The 19872-nt window shown below is 48.5% G+C and overlaps 1 pseudogene; it reads right to left on the minus strand.

Annotated features, from left to right (window-relative positions):
* LOC149351767 (uncharacterized) overlaps positions 1 to 19872 on the minus strand; it is a 47289-nt pseudogene that overhangs the window by 18981 nt on the left and 8436 nt on the right.

The raw sequence follows: 19872 nt of genomic DNA on the forward strand, positions 1-19872 counted from the left end.
GCGTTTGGAAAGCGCTATTGACCTATAATTGCATAAGAAGAAAATGTGCAGAGTTGAGGAGGCAACTGTGTGCACTATCCCTCATGACGCGCACGTGAGCGGCTCTGAAAGAGTGCCTTAATCGTCAAGAGTGAACTACAGCATATTAAGCCGTTCATTCAAGTCTACACAACTCTGTTTTGTCCCCTGGAGCACTGTTAGCGGTGATTGATGGGTAGAACAGATTATATGCGCAGGGACAAACATTTCATCCCCATATGTAAGCGGTGTTGTTAACAGCGCACGCCATTGCGCTCTGGGCCAATATGCCTATTTTGTCTCTGCTGTTCTCTGCTGTTCTTTACGCTCAGCGAAGGTAATAACTCTTGATGTCAAGGCGCCCTGAGTGGATTCTCTTTATTTTTAATAATAATGTTGTTGCCTGTGCTGACGTTGAAAGGCTGTTTTCAGAAATAGTGTTAGGTGTGCAACACACCTTGTGGGTTGATCGACGCTCGCGCTCGGCGCGCATCGTCGGTCGCGAGATTTGACCAAGGGAGTTTTGTGACTCTAGAAATGAGGTCAGGACGTTTGGCGATATTGCACTTCTGCGACGTTGGAGGGAATTGAATAGTGCGACAGCTAAATGAAAGCCGATGCCGGCATGGACGCCCAGCGTACACACTGTCTTAAGTGCTCTCCGTAATTTTTTTTTACAACGTGCTTCGCAAAGAGATTGTGCATTAGCTGCAGGAATATTTAAAGACAATAGTCCAAGAATAATTATCTTCCTAGAGAGCGCGCACTCTCCTCAATAATGTGGCCGTGAGGGTGACAGCTCAATAGCGCGACTGTTGGTTATACGAGGTCTGTTAGAAAAGTATCCGACCTTTGGTCGTTGAAAAAAAACTTGCATAACTGGAGCGTTGCAAACCTAGTCATCTTTAAAGTAGTCTACTTGGGACTCCACACACTTCTCCCAGCGGTGCTGCCATTGTGGGAAGTATTCCGAAAAGGCCCTTTTCGGAATGGAGTTTCGCTCAGCTGTCGTTGCAGCCATAATGTTCTTCCTTGTCTGAAATCGCGCTCCTTTCAATGGCCTTTTGATTTTGGGAACCAGCCAGAAATCACAGGGGCCATATCAGGACAGTATGGAGTCTGTTGAACTACATGAGTCTGGTTTTTCACCAAAAAATCACCTCAGCTCCGGGTTCTTGCGCCGCACAGCATCACGTAGGCAACGGAGGACATCCCTGTAGTACTCTTTGGTCATTGTTTGACCCTGTAGAGTGCGTACTCGTGGTCTGCCACACAGAGGGTGTCAAAGAAAGCAGTCAGCATCACTTTCACATTGCTGCGCAATTGGCGGGCCTTCTTAAGTCTTGGTGACGTGGAATGCTTCCACTCTGACGACTGGGATCTGGTTTCCGGGTCGTACCTGTACACGCAAGACTCGTCACTAGTGTTTATGATGTTGATGAAGTCGGGGTCACTGTTTGCGGAATCCAGCATGTCCTGTGAGACTTCAACACGAAGCTGCTTTTGCTCCACCGTGAGCAGCTTCGGCACGAATTTCGCCGCAACTCTCGCCATGGCCAAATCTTCGGTGATAATGGAATGTGCGGAGAAATTGCTCATGTCCACCTCTTCCTCAATTTCTCGGATAGTCACGCGACAGTCCCGCATCACCATAGCGTTCAGTTCGGCAATGGCCTGGTCATTTTGGCATGTTGATGGCCGATTGGAGCGTGGCTCGTTCTCCACCGATGTGCGGCCATCTTTAAAACAATTGTAACACTGCTTAAACTGTGTGCTGCTCATAGCATCTTCACCGAAAGCCGTCTGAATATTTCGAATGGTTTCCACTCGGCTGTCGCCAAGTTTATGGCAAAATTTGTTGCAGTAGCGCTGCTCCTTTCACTCCGCCATTTTCCTTGCAATAAAAAACCGACGAGAGCACTGCACACTGCCTCACTCAAACGCTGCTTCCCAGCGACTGACGCTATCGGCAGGCGGGAAAAAATTCATGCATGCGCATGAAGGTTCAAGGTCACCTGATGCAAGCGCGCTTGTCTCATATCCATCAGGTGTTCGCAAAAAAAAAAAAAGTCGGATACTTTTCTAACAGACCTCGTATAGCTGCTTAGGGAAGGCCATTACATTTCTTTCGCATTATACAAGATGCAAGCGGCACTGCGCTTGGGTAAATAATGTCTTGACATTTGCAGCGACAGAAGGTTTACTTTCACCGTGCGATGACAAGACAAGAAGGACCGATGATAAGACCACCTTGCTGGGAAATGCTTCATAGCCAGTGCAGTTTACGAGACCAGCTCAATTGTTCTCGCCCAATCTATCTTTATCCTGCTATGCGTCTAGTATTTGATATTTAATCTGCATAGGAATATATTCGTTTAGTTTATGGGGGTTTAACGTCCCAAAACGGCTCAGGCTATGAGGGACGGGCATAGGAATATATATATATATATATATATATATATATATATATATATATATATATATATATATATATATATATATATATATATATACATATATATATATATATATATACGAGGTCTGTTAGAAAAGTATCCGACTTTATTTTTTTTTGCGAACACCTGATGGATAAGAGACAAGCGCGCTTGCATCAGGCGACCTTGACCTTTATGCGCATGCATGAATGTTTTCCCGCCTGCCGATAGCGTCAGTCGCTGGGAAGCACCGTTTGAGTGAGGCAGTGTAGTGCACTGCACGGGCTCGGGCCAGCCCAAAAGCCCGGGCCCGGCCCAGCCCGCGGGCCGGGCCGGGCCGGGCCGGGACATGATTTATTATGCCGGGCCTGGGCCGGGCCCGGGCCTGAAGTTGCGGGCCCGGGCCGGGCTCGGGCTTAAAGCTGCGGGCCCGAGCCGGGCTTGGGTCCGTACAGAAACGGCTGGTGTCCGACTTTTCGTTCACTATTGTAGAGTGAAGTACACGACTGCCGCTTTGAAGCAGCGACACGGATGAGCTACGAGTTATAGTACGCGCTGAGAGAAAAACTAAGCTTTATTCACTGACTTATTTATTTCCACGCCGCGGTGTGTAAAAGTAAAATGCAAACGGCCTTAATTACTATTAGAAATGCATTCGTTAAGAACATATTAGTTTAGGACGCTTGTAGTCCTCAAGCACATACCGTGAAATACTCAAGCCTTTTAGCTTTTCGTTTCTGCTGAAAGGCGATCAGTTCGGCTATGAGCTCAACGTGTAAGATCGCGTTCACTAAAAAAATGTCATCCTACTGCTTGCAAGGCAGCTTTAATATTTATACTTCGCCGGCGGCAGAATATCAATAATTAAAATCACGGGGAACGCAAAGTAGACTACTACGCGTGTATGCAGCCCTATATATTTAGCTCTCGGAACTTCCGAATTAATCTTTGCCCACCTACACGAGATCACTCTCCAAAAGACGAGCCTGGCGAGCACTACTCTTCACCACTTCCTTCTCGGTTAAAAAGAAGCAATTTTCTGGAAGCAAAACTGCCGTTTCAGAACCTTTGTTGGCCAGTTCCTTATCGGTGTAGTAGCAGTCTACTTGCTCAGAGTGAGCAATATACCTCAAGCTTACTGTGAAGTGGGCCGGGCCCGGGCTGGGCTTCACTCCGGGATTCACGGGCCGGGCCGGGCTCGCTAGAGCGATAATTTAGCGGGCCCGGGCCGGGCCCGGGCTTGAAGCCGCGGGCCTGGGCCGGGCTCGGGCTCCAGGTCTCGGGCCCGGGCCGGGCTCGGGCCTCAGATTGAGGCCCGTGCAGTGCTCTAAGGCAGTGTGCAGTGCTCTCGTCGGTTTTTTATTGCAAGGAAAATGGCGGAGTGAAAGGAGCAGCGCTACTGCAACAAATTTTGCCATAAACTTGGCGACAGCCGAGTGGAAACCATTCGAAATATTCAGACGGCTTTCGGTGAAGATGCTATCAGCAGCACACAGTTTAAGCAGTGTTACAATTGTTTTAAAGATGGCCGCACATCGGTGGAGAACGAGCCACGCTCCAATCGGCCATCAACATGCCAAAATGACCAGGTCATTGCCGAACTGAACGCTATGGTGATGCGGGACTGTCGCGTGCCTATCCGAGAAATTGAGGAAGAGGTGGACATGAGCAATTTCTCCGCACATTCCATTATCACCGAAGATTTGGCCATGGCGAGAGTTGCGACGAAATTCGTGCCGAAGCTGCTCACGGTGGAGCAAAAGCAGCTTCGTGTTGAAGTCTCACAGGACATGCTGGATTCCGCAAACAGTGACCCCGACTTCATCAACATCATAAACACTAGTGACGAGTCTTGCGTGTACAGGTACGACCCGGAAACCAGATCCCAGTCGTCAGAGTGGAAGCATTCCACGTCACCAAGACTTAAGAAGGCCCGCCAATTGCGCAGCAATGTGAAAGTGATGCTGACTGCTTTCTTTGACACCATCTGTGTGGCAGACCACGAGTACGCACTCTACAGGGTCAAACAATGACCAAAGAGTACTACAGGGATGTCCTCCGTTGCCTACGTGATGCTGTGCGGCGCAAGAACCCGGAGCTGAGGTCAACAGGAAATTGGCGCACCCATCGCGCCAATGCTCCTGCACATTCCTCGCACTCGAATCAGATTTTTTGGTGAAAAACCAGACTCCTGTAGTTCAACAGACTCAATACTGTCCTGATATGGCCCCTGCGATTTCTGGCTGGTTCCCAAAATCAAAATGCCATTGAAAGGAGCGCGATTTCAGACAAGGAAGAACATTATGGCTGCAACGACAGCTGAGCTAAACTCCATTCCGAAAAGGGCCTTTTCGGAATACTTCCCACAATGGCAGCACCGCTGGGAGAAGTGTGTGGAGTCCCAAGTAGACTACTTTAAAGATGACTAGGTTTGCAACGCTCCAGTTATGCAAGTTTTTTTTCAACGGCCTAAGGTCGGATACTTTTCTAACAGACCTCGTATATATATACATATATTGGCACGTAGCAGTTGGTACAGGTAGCGCCGCGTCTAGACGGCAGAGGAACGCCAACACCGAGAAGATGCGAACGCACACTGCGACGGCCAGGATGGAACGTCCAGTTTCGTCTTCTTCAGCAGCGAACAGCGGGGCGCACGAGCTGCGTGCCGAACAGCCGCCGAGCGGCTATTCTTGCAGACGCGGCATTACCCTCCCTCTCGGAAAGAGCATCGGTCCGATGCTTTAAAAAGAAAATAGGGAGAAAGAAAAAAAACAACAGAATAACGCGCAGCACTTAGTTACTAAATGTCTCGCGAAAAATAGGGCTTCATCCGCACCACATGAACAATCTCTGGTCTCTGCTGACGGCGAGTAGTCCGGGAAGCCCCATCCGGAAGAACTTCATAGGTTACGTCGCTTAGCCGACGGAGAACTCGGTAGGGGCCGAAAGACTGCTTGAGCAGTTTTTCGGAAAGACCACGGCGTCGAATGGGTGTCCATACCCACACTTTGTCGTCCAGGGCGAACGTCATCAGTCTGTGGCGGCGGTTGTAACGTCGGGCGTCACGGTCTTGTTGGTTCAGGATGCGCACTCTTGCAAGTTGTCGAGCTTCTTCTGCGCGAAGCGTGAACTCCTCGGCTCCAACGTCGGGGTCGCGGCCATCATGGGGCAGCATTGATTCCAACATTGTCGACACTTCGCGGCCGTACAATAGATAGAAGGGCGTGCTCCGCGTGGTTTCCTGTTGAGCTGTGTTATACGCGAAAGTAATATATGGCAGGATATCGTCCCAAGATCGATGCTCAACGTCAACATACATGGACAGCATGACGACGAGAGTTTTGTTGAGGAGCTCGGTCAGGCCATTCGTCTGGGGATGGTAGGCGGTTGTTTTCCTGTGAGTAGTGACACTTAGCCGCATGAGGGATTCCAAGAGTTTGGCAGTGAAAGCGGTGCCTCTATCTGTGATAATTAGTGCTGGAGCGCCATGCCGGAGGACGATGCATTCCACAAAAAATTTCGCAGCCTCGGCTGCTGTGCCGCGCTGGAGGGCCTTGGTTTCAGCGTAGCGTGTAAGGTAATCAGTGGGGACTATAATCCACCGGTTTCCCGAAGATGAAGTTGGAAAAGGGCCGAGAAGGTCCATGCCAACTTGCTCAAACGGAAGTCTTGGCACTTGAACGGGATGTAAAAGTCCAGCTGGCTTGAGAGGTGGTATTTTTCGTCGTTGACAATTACGGCATGTGCGCACGTAGCGTCGTACAGTCGCCGCAAGCTTAGGCAAGTAATAGCTCTTTTTGATCCAAGCCAGAGTGCGGGCGTAGCCGAGGTGACCGGCGGTGGGCTCGCCATGACACGCCTGCAAGATTTCTTCACGGAGTTTCGCTGGGACGACGAGGAGGTAGTCGCTTCCGGTCGGAGAAAGTTGGCTTTGTACAGCACGTTGTTGCGCAGACAAAAGGAGGACTGGGTTCTTGCGAAGGGCGGAGGAACCTCCGTGGTACGTGCTTCCAAAAAGTCGATGAGAGGTTTCAACGCCGGGTCCTCACGTTGCTGACTGGAAATAGTCGCTGCGTCTACGGCTGCGATGAGAGGGAAGTCCGGTTCTTCGTCGTCGCGCGCAGCTTCGACTGGATATCTGGACAAGCAGTCGGCACCGTTGTGCTGGCGCCCTGATTTATACACGATGGACATGTCGAACTCCTGAAGACGTAAGCTCCAACGCGCAAGGCGGCCAGAGGGATCCCGTAAGTTCGTCAACCAGCAGAGAGAGTGGTGGTCGGTTACGACTTGAAAACGTCGGCCGTACAGGTAGGGTCTAAAATTTCGTCACAGCCCATACCACGGCAAGGCATTCTTTTTCGGTCGTGGAATAATTAGATTCATCACGAGACAGAGTGCGGCTGGCGTATGCTATCACGCGCTCAGCGCCGTCCTGCCACTGGACGAGTACAGCACCGAGGCCCACGTTGCTGGCATCTGTGTGGACCAGAGTCTCCGCACGAGAATCGAAATGACCGAGGACAGGCGTGGTTTGCAAGCGTCGCCGTAATTCATCAAATGCCTGCTGTTGCTGTTCTGTCCACGCGAATGGGACGTCCTCTCTTGTAAGATGCGTCAACGGTGCAGCAAGTCGGGAAAAGTTGGCAATGAACCGCTGGTAATACGGGCAAAGGCCCAAAAAACGCCGGACCGTTTTCTTGTCCGAAGGAGTGGGAAAGTTGGCGACGGCAGCCGTTTTAGCAGGATCCGGCCGGACTCCACGATGGCTGACGACATGGCCCAGGAAAAGGAGCTCCTCATAACCAAAGTGGCATTTCTCGGGCTTCAACGTCAGGCCGGCAGATCTTATAGCCTGTAGCACGGTCAAGAGGCGCTGGGGGTGTTCTTCGAACTTTGGCGAAAATACAACAACGTCGTCCAGGTATACCAAGCACGTCTGCCATTTCAGGCCCGACAAAACAGCGTCCATCATTCTCTGAAATGTTGCCGGAGCCGAACACAAACCGAAAGGAAGGACTTTGAACTCATAAAGGTCATCCGGTGTCACGAAGGCTGTCTTCTCGCGATCCCGCTCGTCAACTTCAATCTGCCAGTTACCACTTTTTAAGTCCAGCGAAGAAAAGTAGCGCGCGTGCCGCAGCCGGTCAAGAGAGTCGTCAATGCGTGGCAAAGGGTAGACGTCTTTCTTGGTAGCCTGGTTAAGCTTCCGGTAGTCAACGCAAAATCGCAGACTACCATCCTTCTTCTTAACCAAAACCACAGGCGAAGCCCACGGGCTCCCCGATGGCTGAATAACACCATCCCGCAGCATCTCTTGGACTTGTTCAGCTATGACTTCACGCTCCCGCAATGAGACACGGTATGGGTTTTGTCGAATTGGTCCGGTACTGTAGTCTGTAATGATGTGGTGCTTAGCGAGACGCGTCTGTTTGACTGACAACGTAGACGAAAAACAGTCTTGGAACTGATGCAGAAGGCCGACTAGACTTTCCCTATCGGTTGGGGGTAAGCCTGGGTTCACGTCGAGGATCAACTGAGGTGTGCAACAAGTGGACGTTTCCCTCTGGAGGGCAAGGCAGTCGTGAGTTTCGGCGATACCCTCGAAGTATGCGACCGCAGTGCCCTTGGCGATGTGTTGCCGTTCGGTCCCGAAATTCGTTAGAAGGACATCTGCCAGGCCGTTCCGTAGCGTGACGATACCCCTCGCGATGCAGACCCCATGAGAGAGCACAAGCGCAGTGTTCTGTTCTGCTTCGCCGTCAGCACTGCACCGGTCGTCACAAATGACGGTAACGAGGGCACATGATCGCGGAGGCACGGTCACATCGGCGTCGATTATGCGCAGGGCCGCTCTGCGTGGTTCGGTGTCGGCTGAAATCGTTCCAGGGGTCGAAAATGTTACCAGGCGACCAGGAAGGTTTATGATGGCACCGTGCTCGCGCAAGAAGTCCATTCCGAGGATCAGGTCTTTGCAGCAGTGCGGCAGAACAACAAAAGTGCCAACAAAAGCAGAATTGGCAATGGTGACTCGAGCAGTGCATCTTCCGACAGGCGTCATGAGGTGACCGCCAGCAGTACGAATTTGAGGTCCATCCCATTCTGTCTTTAACTTGCTGAGGCGATCCGCGAGCTGCTTGCTTATTATCGAAAAGTCCGCGCCTGTATCAACTAAAGGAGTCACTGGGTGCCCGTCAACGTGAATGCGGAGGTCGGCGCTAACTGCATCGGTGTCAGGGAAACTCGGCGTCACAGAATCGGGCTGCGGCGGCATCAGGATCTCGGCATCGCGCTCCGGCGGCGTTCTGGGGTCTTCGTTATATCCGCTGTCAGCAACCTTCCCCCCTGAGGTTGCCGCTTTCAGTTTCCCCGGCGCGGGCTTGGAGACCGGCCCCGCCGTCCATCTGAGAAAGCCTGGCGGCTGGGCAACGTGATGCGTGCGGGAGACGGAGATCGGGGTCGGCGGGTTTAGGTAGTGTCATGGGCAGAAAGGTACTCCTCTATTTCGTGGGGTCGGTCACCGAAACGGGGACAGGGAGCGTCACGTGGGAAACCCCGGAGGCCTATTTCACGGTAGGGGCAACGGCGATACAGGTGGCCGGCTTCCCCGCAATGGTAACAGAGTGGCTGCTGGTCAGAAGTGCGCCAAACAGCCGCCTTCCGGGCTGGTGGACGCATGGCAGGTCCTCGCTCAGGCCGCTGGTAGAATGACGGTGGCGGAGCGGTTGGCGGCGGCGGGTGGTACGGCAAGCGTTGCACAGGTGGCAACTCGGAGCGGAGAGCCGCGGCGTAGCTCATGGGGCGTGGCTCCGGCATGACTGGGGGAGGCGGTGAAAATGCTTGCCGAATCTCGCCGCGCACAACCTCGGTAAGAGCCGCAGCCGTCGGATCAGGTGAGGCAAGGGTCAATTTCTGCAACTCTTCACGGACCACCGCGCGTATGAGCTCACGCAGCGACGAATTGTCGCTGGACACGCTCAAGGAATCCGCACTGGCGCTTGGCTCACCGCACAAGGAGACATTTCGGCGGCAGCGCTGATGCAAGGCCCGCTCAATGGCGGTCGCCTCTTTGCGGGCTCGACGTCCCACACCCAGCACCTCCACCAGTGTCACGTAGCAGTTGGTACAGGTAGCGCCGCGTCTAGACGGCAGAGGAACGCCAACACCGAGAAGATGCGAACGCACACCGCGACGGCCAGGAGGGAACGTCCAGTTTCGTCTTCTTCAGCAGCGAACAGCGGGGCGCACGAGCTGCGTGCCGAACAGCCGCCGAGCGGCTATTGTTGCAGACGCGGCAATATACAGGGTGTTTCACCTAAGACTTTCTGCAATTTTTAAGAATAAGCTATTTGAATTAGATGCGCGCTTTTTCTGGCATAGCATTGTCAGTGGTGTAGTACATCATAATGCTGCTAAGACGTGCTAACTAGCAGGCTTTTTAACCAATATTTAATAGTTAAATTTTAAACTATTACCGTTGGGCTCCTTAATTATTGAGAGGCATGTAGCCCACCGTAAGTAATGTCCATATCCGTTTTTAGAATTTCGAGAACGCGATTATCCTCGGCGCTGTGGCCCAACAAATTTTGGCTATTTCGACGAGTTAGGTTCACTGGAGAGGTTGCTTTGCCTACAAGCTTCTCAAACCGCATGTATTTTGGCGCGATGTAGGCGAAATTTGTTGGGCCACAGCGCCGAGGATAATCGCGTTCCCGAAATTCTAAAAACGGATATGGACATTGCTTACGGTAGGCTGCATGCCTCTCACTAATTAAGGAGCCCAACGGTAATAGTTTAAAAGTTAACTATTAAATATTGGTTAACGAGCCTGCTAGTTAGCACGTCTTAGCTGCATTATGATGTGCTACACCACTGACAATGCTATGCCAGAAAAAGCACGCATCTAATTCAAATAGCTTATTTTTAAAAATTGCAGAAAGTCTTAGGTGAAACAGCCTGTATATATACATATACATGGTCTGTTCTGAAAGTAGTAGGACTCATTTTTTTAAACAAAATTTATTCAAGAGAATAGTACAGACGATTACAATTTTTCAAGGTAGCACCCTTCCGCACCCACACGCTGCTGCCAATGAGTTTCACAGTTTTCGTACGCCTCCAGGAACGCATTGACCGGAGTGCTGTTTAACTCCCTCGTCACGGCCTGTTGAACCACCTCTACCGATCCGTAATGTTTCCCCTTGAGCGTCGATTTTATTCTCGGGAATAGAAAAAAGTCTGCCGGGGCCAAGTCGAGACTGTAGGAGGGCTGAGGCAGCGTTGCCGCCTTGTGCTGGCCAAAAAATCGGGGTCCTCATTCACATGATTAAGAAATTCCCCCGGTCGGCTTTTTCCTCCTCTGACAACACTCCCGGCACCAACTTCGCGCACGCTTCCCTCATGGATAAGTTTTCTGTCACGATCTCAAAAACTTGGGTTTGAGGATTGCTCAAGTCATCAGCAATCATTCTGATACTCATTCTACGATCACTGTTAAGTAAATGTTTCACTCGCTACACATTTTCGTTGGTCTTGCTGGTCGAAGGGCGTCTGGAGCGGTCGTCTTCTTCCACTCTTTCCTTACCTTCTCGGAACAGCTTGTGCCACTCAAAAAACATCTGATCTACCCATGGAAGCGTCACCGTAGGCCTCCTTAATCATTTTGTGAGTCTATTTGCCCATTTTACCAAGACTTACTCAAAATTTGATCGTGTATCGCTGATGCAGTAAACGCTCGATGATTCTGCGTGACGAGACGTTTCGACAGGGGTTCACAGTACAAGCGATCTCCTCTCTTCAACGGCCGAGAGCCGACTGCCGATTTTCCCCAGCATTCCCAATATCCCCCTTCAACGATCCTGCACGCGCAGACCACCTCTTTTCCGCCCGTTCGCCCAGGAAAAAACCAGTCATACTACTTTCAGAAGAGACCCTGTATATACAGGGTGTCCCAGCTAACTTGGACCAAGGTTTATAAAAAAACTAAGCATTCTTCAGAATTGAAATCACGTGGATGTTGTTGACGTTTACCTAAAGTTACAGTAGCATTTTTTCGATCCTCCTATTTGAATAATTAGTCGAGATAAATAAATTAACTTTTTAATATAGCTTGAAGCGTTCCGGCATCAATAGGAAAGTTGTGGAGCTCCACAAATATCGTCCAACCCAGGCACTTCCAACGAGATAGACTTAGGGTGGCCGTTTTTATTCGGGAAAAACGAAAGCCCGCGGAGTTTAAAAAATACCACGTGACAGCGCGCTCCGTGCGCCCGGATGCGCCGCGATTATGGCGCTCTCATCCGTGCTTTGTAAGAAACATCACCCGCTTCTGGCCATTCGTGCTCCAGACAGGGCTTCGCGATGTGCTTGGTTCCAAGATAACCGCCAGTGGGTACGGGCGGGAGCTGAAAGCGCGGCTCCCGTTTCTGCGGCAATAACTGCACACTCACGTTAGCAGAATGCATGCGGAGGAACGATGACAGTCTCATGAGTTTGAATTTGGGAACTAGATCCCAACAAGCAAAGACGCATATAACAAGCCTGATAACGTCGTGTGAATTACGCTGAAAAACAGGAGCCGCGCTTTCTTTAAACTCCCGCCCGTACTCACTGGCGCTTATCTTGGAACCAAGCGCCTCGCGAAGCGCTGTCTTGGGCAGCACGAAAGGCCCGAAGCGGGTGATGTTTCTTACAAAGCACGGATGAGAGCGCTGTAATCGCGGCGCATCCGGGCGCACGGAGCGCGCTGTCACGTGGTATTTTTTAAACTCCGCGGGCTTTCGTTTTTCCCAAATAAAAACGGCCACGCTAAGTCTATCGCGTTGGAAGCGCCTGGGTTGGACGATATTTTTGGAGCTCCACAACTTTCCTATTGATGCCGGAACGCTTCAAGCTATATTTAAAAAAATAATTCATTTATCTCGACTAATTATTCAAATAGGAGGAGGAGCGAAAAAATGGTACTGTAACTTTAAATAAACCTTAACAACGTCCACGCGATTTTAGTTCTGAAGAACGCTTAGTTATTTTATAAATCTTGGTCCAAGTTAGCTGGGACACCCTGTATATATCACGGCATCACGTTGGCTTAACACAATGAGAACTGGGTATGCCAACAAGGAACAAGTTGACGGCGCCCAAAAACTTGGATGTGCATCATCCCGCAGCTTGTTAATTGGCGCATGCAGTGATCCCCGGGCTTCCATGTGCTTAAATGAGTCATAATTGAGTCTCATAATCAGTGATGCGCTTGTGAAACGAGGTCAAGGGTACACGTAGAAGGAACGGGTACGTGCTTGCGCGAAGAAGACGGGACAACAAAGAAACACACACGACATATACAGAGTTTTATAGACAACAGACAAAGTTTTACCTGAAAGTTTTACTTGAACGTAGAAGAGCCGATTTTTGGTTTTCATGTGAACTGTTGGTCTCCGGAGGCATTTGCCGATAGATCACAACCTGGTTCGGAATTCTGGTACTATGTCTCGTTTTCCCAACTCATAGTTAATAGCAATACTTACTTCTGTAACATATTTGCAAAAAAGAAACTAACTAGCTTTAGCGGAAATTCCTGTCATCTTGAGCAAGCATATTTGAGTTTGAGCGGCAGGGACACTCTGGCTGATAGAACAGGTACTTACTACGGTGCATCAAAAAGCGGGATGTTTTTAAGCATTATAAAAATCAACAAGTCTTGCACATGTGGTTATATCTAGAAGAGTATGCTTTAACTAAAATACTGATGTCATCTTCCAGCCGTCAAAATGCCCTCGCAAGAATGACGTCTGTTCTCGAGGTATCATGTTTTCCTGTTCTACAACCTTCCCTTCAATCACTCTTTAAAAACGGTCCCTCTTCCTCTACTACTCCTGGGTTTTCGGAAAGAAGTCGTCGTTCACAGCGAACACTTGTCTCTGTGACGCTACCAAGACTCATACGAAACGATTCCTGCGTAGACGGTGACGGAACGCTGATATGTCGATTGCTGAGACATTTAGAACGAGAATAACTGTAGAACTTGCCATAAAATACTCCTTAAACTAATTTTCCCCCGCTGTGGACGCCACTGAGACACTCGTGCTACGAAAATCGGCCACGTGCAGCCAGAGCCACTGATCTCCACTGACCAGTGGCCTGAACTGCAGCACTTCGACTACATGAAGATGATTCTGGAAACGATTTTGAACAGATTGTACACGCCGTGCCCAGGACCTTTGTATTATTCTGTGGATGTGCAACGACCAGACAGACTGCCCACCATAATGACGCACGCCCGCCTCGAGTAATTGACAAGTAGCCTGGAACCAGTCACTTCAGCATGGACTAGACTCCTTACTCTCTGTGCTGTGCGCACCGTATATGTGGAAAAGGGCATGCGCTCATCGGACGAGGTCCAGTCGCCGCGCTTACATAGTGCACATGAAAACAATTCGCGGCTATCCTTTTTTTTTTCTGGGGTGCGTCTTACACTCGAAGAGTGTATACGTGGATGCATGCCCTCATCCTGGTCAGTGGTTGTTTAGTACCAAAGCAGAGCTGTACTAAACCAGAGCTGTACCAGAGCAGAGTGTGTAGCGTGCTATTCATATATGCACTGTATTTTTGAGTACAGGATGTAGGCCATTGTGGCCACCATGTTGCCTGCCCGAGCTTTTTGCTTCTTTCTGATCTTGACTCGTTTTCGACTACACAACCCTTTGTCCGCAATAATTAGCCTTTGTTCATTGTTAGCGGCTGCACTTGCATGTAAAATGCAGTCTCTGAGGTAGCTTGAGGGCTAGAGATTGTGCGCGCCCAACTATTCGTAGACCTAGCTTGACTAATGAAAGCTTGGTAATCGTTGTCTGCCTTCATTTACACAGAAACAATGTACAACGGAGATCAAAAGGGAGGCAGGCCTTTTCGGAGAGTGTGCGGGGGGGGGGGGGGGGGGGGGGACTTTAAACATGCACTGACATCGCTCAGCACACGGACGTCTCGTGCGTTCCGCCTCCATCGAAATCCACAAGACGTCCGTGTGCTGTCGGTGCGAGTGCATGTTAAGAACTCCAGGGAGAGACTGCCGGCAAAAATTAAGCAAACCCAAACAGTGATCTTTTCCTGAAAATCAAGTTTGCAATCGAAACATGTGATTCAAAGCAAAGTACAAAGTGTATAACCACAGTGCGGTTGTGTAAGAGTACTTTTTTTGAATGATAAGAACCAATGAACGCTTACTATATGTCGCCCAGGGAAGCATAAATCAACGAAGAAAGACGGGCTAGTTGGTGCTTTGGTTCACTGGCTGAAACATGGGTACTAGGGCTCAAAAAAAAAGACAAGGGACAGCGAAAAGATACCGACGCGACAAACCATGTTTCAGCGAGTGAATCAAAAGCATAAAGATGAGCAATAAAGTTTTCAACAGAAACATACTGGTGTCTTTTCCTATTATTTGTACAATTGTGCAGTTCCACGATGCCGACTAGGTATGCCGCAGAGTCATTCACTCAGTCGGGCTTCGAACTTTGATTTTAGTTAGAACTTTGGACATTTTGTATCCAGACCACAGTTTCACGCGCGGACCTGTTTGCCGAAAAATGGCGTCTTCTGAATAAGTTTGTTTTATAGGGTGCCATCATCATCAGCCTGACTACGCCCACTGCAGAGCAATGGCCTCTCCCATGTGTCTCCAATTAACCCTGTCATTTGCCAGTTGCGGCCACCGTATCCCCGCAAACTTCTTAATCTCATCCGCCCACCTAACTTTCTGCCGCCCCCTGCTACGTTTGCCTTCTCTTGGAATCCACTCCGTTACCCTTAAAGACCACCGGTTATCTTGCATTCGCATTACAAGCCCTGCCCAAGCCCATTTCTTCCTCTTGATTTCGACTAGGATGTCACTAACCCGCGTTTGTTCCCTCAGCCACTCCACCCGCTTCCGATCTCTTAACGTTACACCTATCCTTAGCTTAAGTTGAACCCTTTTTGTTAGCCTCCACGTTTCTACCCCATAGGTGAGTACCGGTAAGATACAGCTGTTGTAGACTTTTCTTTTGAAGGATATTGGCAAACTGCCATTCATGATCTGAGAGAACCTGCCAAATGCGCTCCATCCCATTCTTATTCTTCTAACTATTTCCCTCTCATGATCCGGATCAGCGGTCACTACCTGCCCTAAGTAGACATATTCTCTTACTACTTTTAGCACCTCGCTACCAATTGCGAACTGTATTCCCTGGCTAGACTGTTGAAAATTACTTTGCTTTTCTGCAAGTTAAGTTTCAGCCCGACCGTTCTGCTCTGCCTGTCTGAATCATTGATCATGCGTTGCAGTTCCTGTCGTGAGTGACTTAGCAAGGCAATATCATCAGCGAAACGCAATTTACATAGGTATTCTCCATTAACTCTTATCCCCAACTGTTCCCATTTCAGGCCCCGGAATACCTCCTGTAAACAGGCGGTGAATAGCATAGGCGAGATCATGTCTTCCTGCCTGACACCTTTCCTTACTGGAATTTTATTGCTAACTTCATGAAGGACTATGGTAGCTGCGCAATCGTTATTGATATCTTCTAGTATCTTCCAATATATAGGTTGTAACATCCCAGAACTACTCGAGCTATCAGGGACGCCGTAGTGAAGGGCTCCGGATAATTTCGACCACCTGGGGTTAACATGGACTGCCAATGCACAGTAGACTGGTCTCTATCATTTCGCCTCCATCAAAATGCCACTGCCGCGGCCGGGATCCAGCCCGCGCCATTCGGGTCTGCAGTCGAGCATCATGAAACCAGTGAGCCACTGTGGCTGCTGTTCTGAATAAAGGGTAGTTTACCTTAAATGGTGGTGTTGGCCTCGATGGAAGCTAGTATCAGGCGCATAAATTAAAGGAAAAAGATCGACTCTCGCTCATAATACACGTTGAAAAGATAGGTTGCAATATAGTGAGCATAAAAGGGACAACCGCAAGGAGAAAACTTTATGAAATGCGGTTTGGGTTTTTTGGTGATATTGGTAAGCACTTAAGAGATCATCAGAAAAGAATAAAAATCAAGAGAAGAGACAGAGAAGGCACAGACCACCACTTTTTTGAGAGGGCGGTATTTTCTTGCACGGCCGACCATTCCGCCAGATTTTTTCAGTACATGGCTATGTAGTTAACGATATGAGCGAGCCAACTGTGTAACAAGATAGAAACAAATTGGGAAGGAAGATTTGGTCTGCTATGTCGGAGGTTCTCCCATACCCTTCTTGCTCGCGTTTGATCTTGTGGTACACACATGGTTGTGTAGCAGAGAATGAAAATATAATTCCATGTAGAAATGGGTACGGTGTAATAATTTCTTTAATTATAACTTTTTTGACAATATTGTCCCCCTTTTACCGAGCACTATTTTTTACTTGTGAGCAGTGCATTCGCAATTGGGCTGTGGTATCTTGGGTGCACAGCCCGCCCTCCTACGGTTATCTTTAGGTAGCAGCCAGTCATTTAGATACAGACCTTGCATTTACATGATTCTCGCAGAATCTTTTTGTGTGTGCAATTTTTTTCTCTTCCCAGACTTCACCTTTTAGTTGTATTCTAACCTTTGGCCCTTGTACCGGCCTATTCTATTCTGAATCATTCCAAAGTTGAAAATGGGGACACATAACTGCTACAGTATACATGCTGGAAACTGCATCCGAGTGGCACACAGCGCCGTTCTTCCGTTCCTGCTTAACTTGCCCTTGTAGGCCCCGCTTTCGACATCCCTACTCGTGTGTGGGCTGCATTTTTCTCCGAGCAGTTCTCAATTTTCATGGACAGATGCAGCAGAGTACACTTTCCGCATGCCCAGGCAGAAAAGCATATTCAACGAAACCACACTACGAAAGAGCTGATTTCGAGAAGACACGAATATTTCTTTCGGAAACGAATGCGCTTCATTGTTTAGCAACATTACATGTTAACGTCGAACTTTGTGCTCTACCCCTGTCATCGTTTTACTGTATGCCTGAAGAATAGAAGAGCAGACTGCAAATTCGTGGCTGTTCTTCAGACAGAGACTTCACTATGAAGACATCAATGGGCTGCAAGAAAAATGGCTGTAACTGGCTGTAACTGAAATGGCACTTACTTACTACTTGCTGGTACCTGACAAAGGTAGGCTCTTTTTTTTCATCAAAAAAACTCAACAACTGACAAAATCCCATACCACAACGGCCAGGTATGACTAAAGAGGGCCATATAACGGTTAAAATGTCGTTGAATCTGAACACAATAATCACTTTTTGTCACTAAATAAACAGAGCAATCATAAAAGCCGGCTCCTGATGCCAAAGCAGATGGCGGTCCCGGTAGCGACATGACAAATGACAATATAAAAGCTGATTGCTTTCTACGTGCAGGTTAAGCACAAAACGTGATTTAGAAGAGATGATTGTTGCTTGTGCTACTGCTGGACCGTCAGAAGGTTTTCAGTGTTTTTTCTTGTTTTGTTGAATTTGTTAATAGTTTTGTTAACTGTCGCTAGCAACGCAAAACCATTCCCAGAAATAAAGACGGAGCACATGATGACGGAATAGCTCACTGCGAAAGCGCTGTTTACGCATTATATAGCCTAACCACAAAGATTGCATGCTTAGAGAATAAATCATAAAAAAGAATTGGATGGAGCCAAATATTTCTAATGTTTACTATCGTGGACATGCTGGAGAAGCAACAGTCATTCACCTTAAGAAGGTCACCCGACAACTTGACCGGGAAAATGTCGATTTAGAAAATTGATCATCCTAAAATAACCTGGCAATTTATGCACTCCATGAGCGACGAACGGTTAATAAAGTTTTCTTCTTTTTCGCCTTCACCTGTTCTTTCCCTTCAAAAGCCCAACACAATTTCTTCGCTCCGCATTTCAGTTATTGCCCATGAAGCTAGAAATTAAATCGGTCGGTATCGAGCGCTGTGACAGGTTCGGCGCACAGAAAAAATGAGAATTTCGGGTCCGTTGGGGCAATTTGCCTGTTATCAGAACATTGCTTGTGCAAAAAGTTCTTCTGAGCTCATAAAGCCAGAAATCTATATAATCAAAAGTTTACTTCTTTACGTGTGGCAGGTGTACAAAGTACTGTCGAAAACTCCTGTTATTATTACAAAAGGCACGGCTAAGTTCATATAAAACGTTGCCACTGGCATAGCAGAGAATGTCCTCTGGTGCGCTAAGGGCAACGCTCAGGCGTGCTTCTTTGAGGATGGGCTACTTGGTATGCTTATTTCATTCCAGTGTTCAAGATAGAGCGGTGAGGGTAATTGCACTTCGCAAGTCCAGCATTTCAGACATAGCTTTTAATTGCGAGGAAGCTGTGGACTTTTCTAAGGCACGGTTATGAATGTATTCATCGGAATGGTCTAACATTTCTATGCGGAGCAAAACCTAATTTTTAAAGTTCGTCCTGCGCTCGCACCGAATAGCTCGGACTGCCATACGAAACCAATGAGGTTCATTTTTGAATATTGTGAGACCACTGTGGAATATTGCGAGGTACTTTTGTGGACATATTGATGGGAATGGTCTAAACTTCCGATGCATAGTAAAATTTTGCTTCTAATGTTTGTCCTGCGCTCAAGTAGAGTTTTTAAGACTGCCATAGAAAACTTATGGGGTGTTTTTTTTTTACAGTAAATAGCAGAAAACTAAAAGCGTCCAGAAGAGGGATCAGCGGATATTTGGACTGCTATGCGTGATATGCGAAAAGATTGCATTCATACTTTTCGTTAAAAAGTGCGCTTGTCCAGAATTTCAGGGTATGTGTTCTCCTTAAGCTTTCTGTATGGTAAAACAAGACGAAGAACTTTCCTAAGACACAAAATTGATGGTTCACACGCGTCCGATTAACAAAAACTCTGAAACCCATGTCGATGAACCAACTTTCTTGGGCACGTGTTTCTCCCCGAGGCGAATTTATTCCGAAAAACCATTATCGGTGCCCAGCCGGGCCGTCTCCAACTTGACTATGAAATGAGTACTAGCCGGGGAAAGTGTGTTGTTAGCTTTAGTTTCAGACCGCAGGCATCATGCTTTGCATTTCGGTGGCTTTTGCCGTAAAGGGAAAATAAACACTGTACAAAGCAAATGCATGAATATTCTATGAGCCCTGTCTTCTCGCAGAGATCAAGAAAGCGCAGCACTTTTCCTCCAGTTTCAATATTCAAACTCCAGCTAACACACAGGGTGCAGGCGCGGAAGCTAACCTTCAATATATTTTCCGTCTGCTCCTTTGGCTAGAAGTGTGCCTAGGTTGTCGCAACAGCAAATTTTCGAACGCAGCAACTTTGTTCGCAGAACACGTGCACAGTTTTTGCGACACTCGAAAGGTCAACTCATACTGAACACTTTTTTCATTATTCCACACTTTCTGCCGGATGCAATCTCGTGCTGTAGCAAACACCATA

This window comes from Amblyomma mixtum, chromosome 3 (assembly GCF_055824585.1).
Source record: "Amblyomma mixtum isolate Tamu chromosome 3, ASM5582458v1, whole genome shotgun sequence".
NCBI classification, from domain to species: domain Eukaryota; kingdom Metazoa; phylum Arthropoda; class Arachnida; order Ixodida; family Ixodidae; genus Amblyomma; species Amblyomma mixtum.